This window comes from Gracilinanus agilis, chromosome 1, assembly GCF_016433145.1.
Source record: "Gracilinanus agilis isolate LMUSP501 chromosome 1, AgileGrace, whole genome shotgun sequence".
In the NCBI taxonomy this organism is placed as follows: Eukaryota; Metazoa; Chordata; class Mammalia; order Didelphimorphia; family Didelphidae; genus Gracilinanus; species Gracilinanus agilis.
In genome coordinates, this window is record NC_058130.1 from 404122049 (window position 1) to 404135463 (window position 13415).

General features: G+C 35.4%; 1 protein-coding gene across 1 annotated transcript in view; it reads left to right on the plus strand.

The window, feature by feature from the left end:
- Nucleotides 1–13415, plus strand: part of SMAD2 (SMAD family member 2) — a 97367-nt gene that overhangs the window by 679 nt on the left and 83273 nt on the right. The gene's annotated exons all lie outside the window — the stretch shown is intronic.

Sequence of the window (13415 nt, forward strand, 5' to 3'; positions counted from 1 at the left end):
CTTGTCTCTGGTACTGGGGGCCGATGGGGGCGGGGGGGGGGTTGGAGAGTTCCTGTGGAGAGTGTGATTGATACCGGGAACCGCCGAGGCAAGCAGAAACTAGTGATTAAAGCGCGATGGGTGCGATGGGAAGGGGCCAAGTGCATCTTCTGCAGCTTGGGGCGATTGCACGGACGAGGCGGGCCCGGCGCGGGGGCCCACTTCGGTCCTTTGGGCTGCTCAACTGGTAACGCGGTCTTTAAAGCTGGGGGGTGGGGTGGGATGGTGGTTCTGGGAATAGTAGTAGTAGTAATAGTAGTGACAATGACTGCATTTTAGTTTCCTTTATTTCATTAGCTGTTGTAAAACTGATGTTTTTCTTAGAAATTTTTGTTCCCTTTCTAGCTTAATCTTTGTTAGCCCTATGCATGTACCATATTTACTATGTATTTACCATAGAAATAATTCTTTTTAGGTCCACTTTTTAAAGTTTCTGTTTTTGAAAGTTGTACAAAAAGCGTGCAGATTTGGGAAACTTGCAGCTTGATTCTGTGATTTGGCACTTTAGTCGTATTCTGTCCTGGTAAATAGTGTAGATTATTAAGCTCTGTATGTAACTTTTAATTTTCGATTTAGTAGTTATTCTATTGATCCCAAACAAAGAGAACCAATTAACCCGTTTTGTTTTTCTGCTTCTACCAAAAAAAAAATCAGTGTCTGAATTTTGTGTAGATGAACATGAAATTGTATTACGAATTGTGGCGGACTTAGATTTTAGGTAACCTGAAACGTCCCCCAGCAGCCCATTTATAGATGAGGAAACTGAGGCCCAAAGAGGTTGGAACAGAAATGGGATTTGAGCTCCAAGCCTTTCTGTGGTATCAAATTTGTGTCTTAGTTGTGTGTGTATACACATACACGTGCAATACATATATATGTACCATACATTGTGTATGCCAAAATCTTCTATGTGCACTTTAAAAGGCAAATTCATTTTTTAATTAATTGAAAAGATAATTAGTACCCAGGTTTATCAGTAAAGCTTGTCTTTTTAAAAAGTGCAATAACAATTTTATTTCAGCTAATTTAAACAATCTCAATTTAACAACAAATTTGGACTATAAGTAATTCAGTTTTTTCCCCTCCCCTTGATTTCAGGTAGAGGAGGAGACTTTTAGTTACTTAAGCCAATTAAGAGTGGAAATAGTTTCACTAGCAAATGCATTTTTTGTTTTTTCTCCCCAGTCTGTCTTAAAAAAAAAAAATAGTGTAAAGGTCAGTGCTTGAATAGGATCCTGATTAGCTCTTTCTGGAAGAGACCAATCTTACAAGTAAGGGTCCTTCCTTTCATAGATGAGGAAACTGAGGCCTAGAAACTTGTGATTTGATTGCATGAATACTCAGGGACATCTAGTAGTCTAGCTTGGGCCCCTTTCAACTGTACCATGTGGTCATTCTCTTTTTCCAGAAAGTTTTGTTGAACTTTCTGTGGTGGGGTTGGGAAATTCTAAAAATCTAGATTTATGAAATCTTCCTTGTTTTTTCATCTGAATAATTTAAGGTGATTGATTTTTGTAAGTCAGAAGTGAAGGAAGAGTAAAGGAAACACTCTGAAATATGAATCATGCTTTTTTTGTGCATTTAAAAAATTAGGATAGTTAATGAGCCTTTTTTTAGTTGATCATATTTTGCCATAGATTTCCATTTAAAATAATACAGGAATTCCTTTCTCCTCTATTTTTTCCACCCACCAATATTCTGCCCGCTCCTCAAATGTAAACATTTCCATAATTGAACTTCCTCCTTCTTCTTAACTTCCGTATTTATATAGATGGCACCAACTATCTTCCTAGTAATAGACTTTTAACTTAAGTCACCCAATTCTCTCAAGTGATATATATTGATATAAGCACATTTAATGGGTTACTAGGTCTTTCTGTAATTGTTCTTTAGCATTGTATCTCTTGCATCTATCCTCTACTTTTTGCACTACAAGCGATTCCTCTGCTTAGAGGTCTTATTACCCAAATTATTCTAGCAGTCTCTTCAGTATCCTCTCTGCCTTTAGTCTGTTTGTAATTTATTCTTTATATTGCTTCCCAGTGATTTTCTCAGTGTCCCCCTCTGACTATGATGCTCTCGGATCAAAAACCCATTGTCTACTGAATAAAGTATAAATACTTGATCCTGACATTTAAGGCTCTCTATAAACTTGCCTCAAACTACTTGTCCAACATACAACTTTTCTTTCCTGTGTTTCTTTGCAGCTAAACTGGACTGTTCTATATCATTCATATCATTCTATTCCCCTTTTCAAGTCCCACTCCCTCCTTCCTTTAGGGTGAGAATATTCAATTGTTCTCAGAGCACATTATACTTAAGATTCATAGGATTTAGGTTTGGAATCTTCAATTGATGAAGGAACTGAGACCCAGAGATGTTAAATGGAAAAGCTGGGATTTGTTCCTACAGTCCTTTGGCCCCAGAACCCAGCTCTCTCTTTTTTAAAAATTGTTTTCCTGTTGCCTTTAAAAAATATGTCAGTCATTAAGCATCGTGCTAGATGATAGGAAAGCATATAAAATATTAAATGAATCCCATTCTCAAAAAGCTTACTTTCTATTGGATGGCATGTATCTATCAACAAAAAATAAATATTCATGTACACATACAGTAAACAAAGACATAATATTTAACAGTTGTTAAATGGTCTGTTTACCTAAACATGACTGTCTTGCCAAATATAAATATTACTTATCAGATGAAAATTTAATACCTGATTTTCTTCAGTGTCTATCATAGTACCTTGCACATAGTAGGTGTAGGTTGTTGATTGGATTTAATATTCTTGTTTTTAGGTGATATCCAAACTAATGCAGAAATATTGGGGGGGATGTTAGATTTATGTACAATCTTTAACTTTCATGAAACAGTTTTTTAGAAACAACTAGATCAAGTATTTTTTAGTAACAGTTTGACAGAAGCCCTGCATATGTTTTAAACTATAAGGGGAGTGATAGGAGTGGCTTCCTACTTTCCATATATTCATTTCAGCACAAATCCTTAACATGATCATAAAGCGCTAACACTTCAGAATGAGTTTTTTTGGTTTGTTTGTTTTTTGTGGTGTAAATTTGTAAGTTCCAAGCTTTTTATATGCTGAAACTGAATGGAAGAATCATTTTGTTAAAATCCCTTTTTCCTTAGGAAAAAAATAAGAGCTGAAAAGCTTTGCTTAATCTACAGGGCTATTAGTACAATTTTAGATTTTATAAATATTTTCACTTTTGGCATTTAGTTCCAAAAGGATTCTTTCCTTTTTTTCAGTGGGAACAAATCGGGTTTTGATTTTGGCTATAAAGAAGTCTGGCAAATGGGACTTGATGCATATTAGAGCACTTTGGTTGGAATAAAGGGAGACTTGCATGTTCCTTTCAAGTCCTTTGAGCTTAGACATGATGAGGAGAACCAAAGTTGGAGGATTCTGTCTCTTTTTAAAAATTTTAGGTAACCCTTACCTTACCTTACAACTGAAAGTAACTGTTCGAAGGCAGAAGAGTGATAAGGGTTAGATAACTGAGGTTAAGTGACTTGTCCAGGGTCATACAAGTAGGAACTGTCTGAGGTCATATTTTAACCCAGATCCTCCCAACTCCAGACCTGGCACTCTTTCCACTGTGCTGCCGGGCTGCCTCCAAAAGGTTCTCTTAATTTTTTTTTTTTTTTTGTGAAGTAAAGGTTAAGATCATCATGTAATAATTGATTTACACTCTAGAAAGTTGCCTTAATAAAAATTCATATTTACACAATTTGTATTTTTGCCACAATGGATTTGGGAAAGTAGAAAATGAATTCATTATATATCCTCTGAAGATTTACATTAAGGGAATTCTGCCAACCTGCAAGTGACTAACTAAAGTATATACCAAATTCATTGCCCTGATATTTTTGCCTGCCAACACTTTGAAGCTTCCTTCCCTTATTAATCTTGCCTGTCACTGACTTCATCACCAAGCAGATGTTTACCTTAGGAGTACATATTTTCTTATAGTATGAGTTGGGGTGATGATCATTGTGTTTTCTGCAGGAACAATTCTCCATTTTTATATTGGAAGTCACTTGGATAACAATATGACCTAAATTTTGTTACAGCCAACCTTTCAGGAATCCACATGTTTTCTGAACAGAAAAATTTTCTTACAGATAGATTTGATAATTCTTTGCCCACCAGTTCCTTCATAGAAGGATTGGCCATGGGGGCAAAAATACAATTAGATCTCATTTGATTTCAGTGCAGCTATTTGTTCATCATGTTTCCTCTCACTTGGAACTTGTAAGCAAAAGGATGAGATAAGTAAGCAAAAGGATGAGACAAAGTCCATGGACTAACCTTTATCTATTTAGAAGAGACATCCCACAAGTTTTCTTTCTTTACATACAATTTATTTTGATGGGATTAATTTTATTTTTTTAGAAAAAAATTTTTGACATGGTTACATGATTCATGTTCTTACTCTCTCCCCCCCAACACCCCCTCCCCCCAGCTGATATGCATTTCCACTGGTTTCTTCATGTGTCTATATCATTGATCAAGACCTATTTCCATATTATTGATACAATTTACTTACAATTCTAAAAAGCTTGGTTGACTAGTTTCTAAGGCAAATTGTGGCAGGAGACAAGAGGGCTGACTTTGTGGACAGGATTTGAATTCATAGCCTGACTTGGGCTGGCTTGGGCAACCTTTTTGCCTTCAGTTTCATCATCTATAAAACAATGGGTTGGAATATATGACCTTCCAGCTCTAAATATATGAGCCAATGAAATGGAGGATTGCTAAACATAGAGATTAGTGAAAAATGACAGTTGATAGTCTATGCAGGACTGAAGAGATCAAAAAACTAAAGTCAAACCTCAAGTATTCATTTAGTAGTGCAAACTCTGAGAGTATCATTGTAATATAGGGTAGCATAATTGATGTTCATAATGATAGTGGTATGGTAATATAGAAAAGACTAAATTCTTTATAGGTACTCTCTAAAGAAATAAGGTTTGGGAAGTGCATAATATATTTAATAAGATTTCCATTCCAAACAGATAAATTAAGCTTTGAATAGCTTATTCCCTAAGGGTTCTGGACAGCCAAGATTTTGCTGTATTTATTATAGTAGTTACTAGTAGACCTTTCCTACTATGTGGAAGGCACTTATGCATGCCACTTGTTACCCTAAATAATAAAGTTTTGTTATACTGCCTTGCAAGTTGTCGTTGTGCCACACCAAGAACTCTTAATTTAGTCTTACAGGAAAGAAAAAGTGCAATGTTGGCCTATGCCACACAGTCTTTATGAGAAAGAATCCGTTTGTTTAAAAAAAAATGTTGTACAAGTATGACAAAATTGATTCGTACTCAGACCATGGGAGAAATAAAAGCATATCACAAGCAAGTCTAGATCTGAACTAGTGTGGACAGGGAATTTTTCCTTTCCTCTCCTCAGAATTCTTTCCATATCTTTTTATCCTGGTCTTTGATGACTTTGGAAGAGTGAGGCTAATGTTTTTGTGCAACTCTGCCTCACTAAAATCTAGTGCAGAGCAAGTAATCATTCATTGTTGATATCATTGCTTTTCAAAAATGGGAGACAAATAACACCACCAATTTTTTCACTAGATAACTTAAATTATACAGTAGAAGGATGTTAACTTATTTTAAAGGAATTTAGATTCTAGTTGTAGCAATAAATATACAACTATAAACAAATATAATACAAGATAAAATACAATTAGAATAGAGAATCCCCATAGAAGAATATAAAATGCTTTTAGCTGGAAGGTTGGAAGTGAAGTTTGGAAAGATTTTAACAATGAGTGAGAACTAACCCAAAAGCATCAGGATAGCTTCAGTCAAAGGTTATGCTAGTGGGAAAGGATTGGATAAATTCAGAAAATGGTGAGTTAATCTAGTTTCACTGGAGCCTAGAATATAGAAAAATATAATATTTTAGAATGTTGGGAAGATAGGTTGAAACTTTGTTGTAGAGGGCCAGGTTGAAGAGTTTGGACATCATTCAGTCAATGGCTGAGGAACCATTAAAGATTTGAACGTGGGGGTGTCATGTACATGATATGGAGGATGTTGTATTTTTCTAAATTAATCTAACCTACATCTTTATCTCATCCTTTCTTTTGTCACAGTTTCTTTTCAACCAGACTTTCTCAATGTATAGGAAAGTTTTGCAAGTTGTCTTTGAATCCATAAATATCCTTTCATACCTTCTGAAGACTGAGTATCTTCCACATGCATATTGCTATTTTTCAAATGTACATAAATAAATCCATTGTTTCCTTCGAAGATTCATCAAATTATTTAATGTTTAAAAAGGGATCTTTGTACTTTGAAAGAGTCCTTTAAATTACTTCTCCTTCAGTCGTTTTTCAGTTCTAACACTTTTCATGATGCCATTTGAAGTTTTCTTTGTGAAGATAATGGAGTGGTTTCTTATTTCCTTTTCCAGCTCATTTTACAGATGAGGAAACTGAGTAAACCGGATTAAGTGATGGGCTCAGGGTCACACAGCTAGTAAGTGCCTGAGGAACTCAAGAAGATTGACTCCAAATTCTATCCACTGGACCATCTATCTGTCCCTTAAATATTTACCCACTTATGAAAGTTAATCCTCCTGAGGACCTTACCTTGGGCTCACTTAAAGAGAATTTGCAGGTAGCTTTCTAGAGCCAACTGCTAGAGAGATTTCGGAAAAGAAGTGGTTGAAGTGTGGGAGTTCAGTAGTTAGAAACAGAAGCTTATAAGGCATAAGTAATATTGATTGCTTCATTACTAATACTACATTTTTAGTGTTTTATAATTTACAAAATATTTTCTCTAATATTGGGAGTAATAGTGCTAGCAGTAGTGTGTTGATTATACAGAAAAAGAAGGCTAGGAAGTTCAGGGACCTCTTGGGTCCATTCCTTGTCTAAAATTCTGTGATTTTTAAGTGTAACAGCTGACGTGATTTATACAGATTTGTGTAGGATTTATATGGGCTACTGATAGAATTACTTTTACCATCTAGTTAATAATTCACATTTAATATTTGCAAAGCGCATTCTCACAACAATCTTGTAAAATTTAGACCTTGCTAATATTATTTCCATTTTATAGTTGAGGAAATGTTCTCTGAAAGATCAAGGGTCCAGGGTCGAAGAAGCAGTAATTAGTAGAGCCCCAGTTTAAATCCAGTTTCCTTGACTTCAAATTCATATACTTTCTCTTATGTCCTGTTGTCTCTGAAGCATTCGGCCCTACAAATTCATCAGCGATTAAAAGACTTAATGACAAGTAAAGACTCACTGAACTAATCACTTAAAATTAATCTAAAAAGAAACTCTTTAAGATTCCAACAAATCATAATTTATTTTTTTCTGACTAAGCTCCTATGCTTATTTTTGTTTACTAAACAAATTGCTTGTGGTTCTGTTTGAGTCCAGCTTTGGTTTCCAGTTAATATTCTCCTCCCTCCCATTCTTAGCTCCCCACCCTTTAGTGAGAAGCTTAGAGTAAGAGAGTAAAAATCAATAAATCTACTTATTTAATTCTTATTGACTTAAGAGATTCTCAAATTAAAAATATAGCTAATATTTTTTGCAACAGCATTTCCCCTTGAAAACAGCATAGTGTTCTCCCCACAGTTGGCTTCTACTAAATGTTTATGAATTTACCGATTAATTGGAAATGACTTTAGTGGGGTCTGGAAGAGACAAGTTTCTGTCCAGTTCTTTTACCCCTCTACCATCTTTAGTCTCAGTTTTCTATAATATTAAACCATTTAGTTTTGGTCTTAATTTTTGAAACCACCTTCTTAAAATCCTGAGAGTATATTCAAAGACATTTTTAAAATTGCTATTTTTAAAAGGTTTAATTTTGCCAATTTCATGTAATAACAATTTTCCACATAAGTTTTCTGAAGTTATAAAATCTAAATTGTCTTCCTCCCCCTTCCTGGAGATGGTAAGCAAATTTGATCTGGATTAAACATGTATTGTCATGCAAAACCTATTTCCATATTCATTGTTGTAAGAGAATACTCATACCTGAATGCCTGAACCCCAAACAAAAACCCAAATAAACTAAAGTGAAATATAGTATGCTTTGATCTGCATTCAGACTCACAGACTCACAAGAATTTTCTCTAAAGGTGGATAGTATTCTTTGTCATATTCTTCAGAATTGTCATGGGTCATTATGTTGCTGAAAGTAGTTAAGTTTTTTACTAATTGATCATAGTACAATATTGCTGTTAATGTGTACAATATTCTGGTTCTGCTTATTTCATTCTGCATCAGTTCATGTAGATCTTTTCAGCTTTTTCTGAAATTCTGTTCATTATTTCTTATACCACAATAGTATTCATCACCATCATATACCACAATTTGCTCACCCATTTCCCAGTTGTTCACCCATCCCCTCAATTTCCAATTATTTGCTCCCACAAAAAAAGGGCTGCTATAAATATTTTTTGCACAAGTAGGTCCCTTTCTCCTTTTTTTTTTTTTTAAATCTCTTTGGGATACAGACCTAGTAGCAGTCTGTATAAAGGTTTGCACAGTTTTATAGCCCTTTGGGCAGAATTCCAAATTGCCCTCCAGAGTGATTGGATCAGTATGCAACTTCAACAACAATTCATCAGTGCCCCAGTTTTTTAAAATTATTTTTTAATTTTTTTTAAACCCTTACCTTCTGTCTTGGAGTACTGGTACTTGGCTCCAAGGTAGAAGAGTGGTAAGGGTAGGCAATGGGGGTCAAGTGACTTGCCCAGGGTCACACAGCTGGAAAGTGCCTGAGGCCAGTTCTCAATCTGCTGAGCTACCCAGCTGCCCCCAGTGCCCCAGTTTTACCACATCCTCTCCAACATTTTTGCCTTACTGTCAGAGACATTTTGGGGGAGATTTTGTGTTTCTCTTATTTTTGTTTAGACTAATAGGACAGTGCATTGGCAAGAATGTATTTTCAACATGTCCTGAAAAATCTGGGTATTATTTTTTAATTTTTGAGAATTTTTGAGCTAGAGAGTTTTTAGAACCATTTCAGTCCATTCAATCCAATAATAATACTAGCTAACATTTATGTAGTACTTAATATGTGCCAGGACTGTACTGAGTGCTTTTACAATGATCTTGTTTGATCCTTGCAGTAAACCTGGGAGATGGGTCTTCTTAATGGTTCCCATTTTACAGATGAAGAAACTGAGGGGAAAGGTGTATAACTTACTCTTCCAATGTCATACTGTTAGGGATGTTTTTGAGGGTGGATTAGAACTCAGGTCTTTCTGACTCCAGGTCCAGTGCTCTATCCCACACCTCCTGGTTGGTTCTGAAGTGTTTAAATGTCATTATGCTAGAAGCTGAGGCTACAAAAGACAGAATGAAAAATAGTCCCTCCCTTCTAGAGCGTGCTTTCTACTGGAAGGGGAGTGTAAATACATACATTTTAGTATATTTTGTACATAACAGAGCACTTAACAGTTAGAGAAATCAGGATGAGCTTCCCATTGTAGGAAGCACTTGAGTTGAGCCTTGAAGGAAAGCAGAGATTTTAAGAGGTAGTAGAGATAAGTAAGAAAGGCATTTCAGGTCTTGAGACATCCTGGATAGAAGTACCAAGATGAGTTAGACAGCACATCAACCAGTTTGGCCAACACATAGTCAACAAATCAACATCAAGTACATGAAAGCATAATTTGCAGAAAACCTGAAAAAAAGATAGGTTGGGGTGAGAAGGAATGGAAGAGTTCTCACTATAAGCACCGAATACACAAAGAGAAAATTAAACCCGTCTGTGCTCTCAAGGAGCTCACTTTCTAATGGAAGGAGGTTAACATAAGAAGGTTAATGTTCATGTACATTGGAAGGTCAAGGTAGTATTTAGGCAAGGAATATTATAAGGTAAATGGAAATATATGGGTGATCTGGAGTAGTAGTGATAAAGAAGATGGTAAGTTGAGGGTTAGAATGGATTAGGGCTCTGGGATATTTCCAGCATAGTTATAGACCTGAGAGTCAGAATCTAGGTGACAATGGGCATCCTTTGATGAGACTGGGCACTGGAGCAATGTTTTCATGATGCCTGCTGATTGGCTGGGGGAAGGGTAGGGTGTGGAATGGGACCCTGTACCTGTGGTAGCTGGTTCCAGTGAAGGTTTTTAAATGCCAAATTGAAGAGTTCTGATTTTATCTGTTTTGAATCCTATCCAAGTACTCTACATTCTTAAATTTTAGAGCCTTTTTCTATATTCATTATTGTAGTTTTTAAAAACGTCATTTTTAGTAGAAAGAGACAACAATGTTGCATCCTCTATATTATCTCTTATACAATGAATATTATTTCTATATTCTGTTCTATTTCTTTGTGCTACATATTGAATCCCAAATTTTTGGTAAACTAATTATGCCTATCTGGTTAAAGGGAATTTTGGAGCATTGTGTACATACCTGTTGAATGATATCTTCAACACTGTCCCCTGACTGAAATAAGTCTTCTTAATTAATGATACTAAATAAATGGATTTCTGGTACAATAAACTTTAGGGCTTTGAGATTGGAAGGGCTGGCGCTACATTTTTATTCTCATCTATAAAGTATTAGGAGATAAAAGTCCATAGTGAAATGGTTTCACTTCCCCTTCAGTAACTAAATGCTGAGAAACATACTCTTTCTGGTAGGCAAAATAATATTATAGCCCTACCACCTGTCTTGCCTTCTGCATCTTTCTTCCCTTCCCCCCCTCCTGCCCCTTGTGAAACAGTACTCCTTTCTCATCTGGGCTGGAATTGTAGTGTTCAGTCTCATTTTAGTGGTTTATTTCCTCTTTTTAAGCAACTTGTTGGCCCTTCACTAACTGAAGCAATCTATTGGCCTTAGCCTTCCTTAATAACAGAGGTTGAGGCTTAATGCCACCTTATCTAGCTGCTGCTGTATCCCAATGAACATCTTTCTATCCTTGAACTTTCCTGTTAGAATGTGAGTTCCTTGAGATTAGGAAATGTCCAAATTTTTAGTTTATATCCCTTGTCCTTAACATGATCTGCTCTTGAGCAGGGGACTGAAATGGTTAGTTTTGTGTTTTAAGAGGAATAGTTTGGAAATTTTAAGATGACGAATTGGAGAGGCAGAATACTAGAGGGAGGCCAATTGAAAAGATAATTAAAGTTATGCTGGGGAGAGATAATGAGGGCCTATACATGCTGTATTGGAGAAGAGAAAAGAATGAATGTGAGAGCTATTATAGCAGTTGAATTGGCAAGCCATCTCAAAGTTAATTGTCTACTGATATAATTATCTACTGGTATAAGGGGGTGAATGATGGAACCTTCAACAGAAAAAGAGAACTTTGAAGGTAAGATGAGTCTGAGGGAAAATTTCCTTTGTGGTTATGCTGTGTTTGATAGGTTGACAGAAATATTATTAAGAGGCAACTGCCTCTTAATCTTAGTGATCTAGACTTGGAGCTGAGAGATCAGGATGTTAGTGCAGAGGAGTCTGAGCAAACTATGGTCAAATAGGAGAAAAACCAGAGAAAGACTTTGCTCTCAAAACCCAAGAGAAAAGAGTATCTCCAGGAAGTCAATGGTGTTAAAAGTTTTGGAGAGGTTAAAAAAAAGTGAGAATTGAGAAAAGGCCTATGGATTTATTGGGTAAAAAAGATTTTTAGATTGGTACAACCGTTCTGGAAAGCCATTTGGAATTGAGCAGAGATTCCAATGTTAGGTATAGAGATAGATCAGTGAAGAAAAATGAACATTGCAAAATGGTCAAATGTATTTAAAATTTGCAGTATTTGAAGCAACCATTATGTAAAATATGGTATTGCATGATGGAAAAAAATAGCATGAGTTCAAATAATATGACCACTTGTGATTCTATATACTCTCAAGTTATAGACTCTAAAACATTTATGGCAGCATTTTTTGTGGTAGCCAAGAATTGGAAATAGAACAGAGAGGCCTATAGATTGGGGAATGGCTAAATAAATTGTTACATAAATGAGATGGAATACTATCATGCTATAAGAAATGGGCAAGCATGATTAGAGAAGCATAAAAGACTTATATAAACTGATGCAAAGTGAAGTAAACAAAGCCAGAAAAAGAACATGTTTACTTTTATTCAGATATTTAAAATATATAAACTTAGAGGTATTATTTTTGTATAATCATTTCCAGATATTTTGATATTCCTTTATTCCATCTAATAGTGTACTGAACCATTGGTTTCCTCATGAGATTTTCATATCTAGGACTGGTTTTCATTTTGGATAATACTGAATCATCTACTAGATCCCACCCTTACAGAGATTATTATTTATATTACTATGTTTCTCTAGTCTTCCTGAGCCACATGCTGACAAAGAATTTGATATTTTTCAATTTTTCCCACTGTGATTGACTTGAAGGCAGAATAATCTTTTCAAAGGATATGGTAACATCAGTGTTAACAGCAGTTCATTTTTTAACAGTCAATTGTACTCGGTGATTACAACAATAGAAATAGAAAGAACAACCACAATGAAACCATTGAAACTGAATTTTGTAAAATTTTAAAACACAAACCTGGTGCCAAAGAAGAGGTGTGAGAAGATTTCTCCTCCTTTGACTCCTTTGCAGAGGTTGGTTTCCACTGGTTTATAACACTTTATATAGAATATCATTTTTTAAAATGTGATGAGTTTGTTGAATGCCCTTCCTCCTCTTTTAAAAAAAATCTTAGTTATAAAGAATGGCTCTCTGAAAGGGGAAGGAGAAGAATTTAGAGGGGAAACTTAGATGATGTGAAAATAAGAGATAGCAATAAAAATTTTAAAAATCATTGGTTCCCTTTTAGAAATTAGAAGCCAGATTATAATAGTTGAAGAGTCAGAGGAGAGGAAATGGAAGCTACGATTGCAAGTTAACATTTTCTTAAAAATTGGCTGGGAAAATGGAAGAAATGAGTAATTATAAACTTCCAGGGGTTTTGCAGGACCAAGTGAAGGTTTTTAAGGATGGTCAAGACCTGGCATATTTGTGGGCAGCAGGAAAGGAACTATTAAATAGGGAGATTTTAAGAGACAAAAAGACCCACGATTTTGGTAGCAAAGGCACAAGAGGAATGATTGGCTTAGTGCAAAGAAAAGGATCACCTCTTTGTCACTACTAGACCAGAGGAGAGAATAGGAAAACCACAGTAATAAGATTCTGAGGTATAGAATAAGAAAAGCTAATGATGAATATCCTCTTAGTAAAGTAGGGAACAAACTTCTTTATTGAAAGAGATTCTTTTCATAGCTCTCTCATTATTGTTTTTGTTATTTTTGCCAAGTTCAATGTGAGTTAGATCTTTCTAGTTTTTGGGGTAGTCATCCATATTTACAGTTCGAAGTTCTTTTTTTGAGAACTGTTT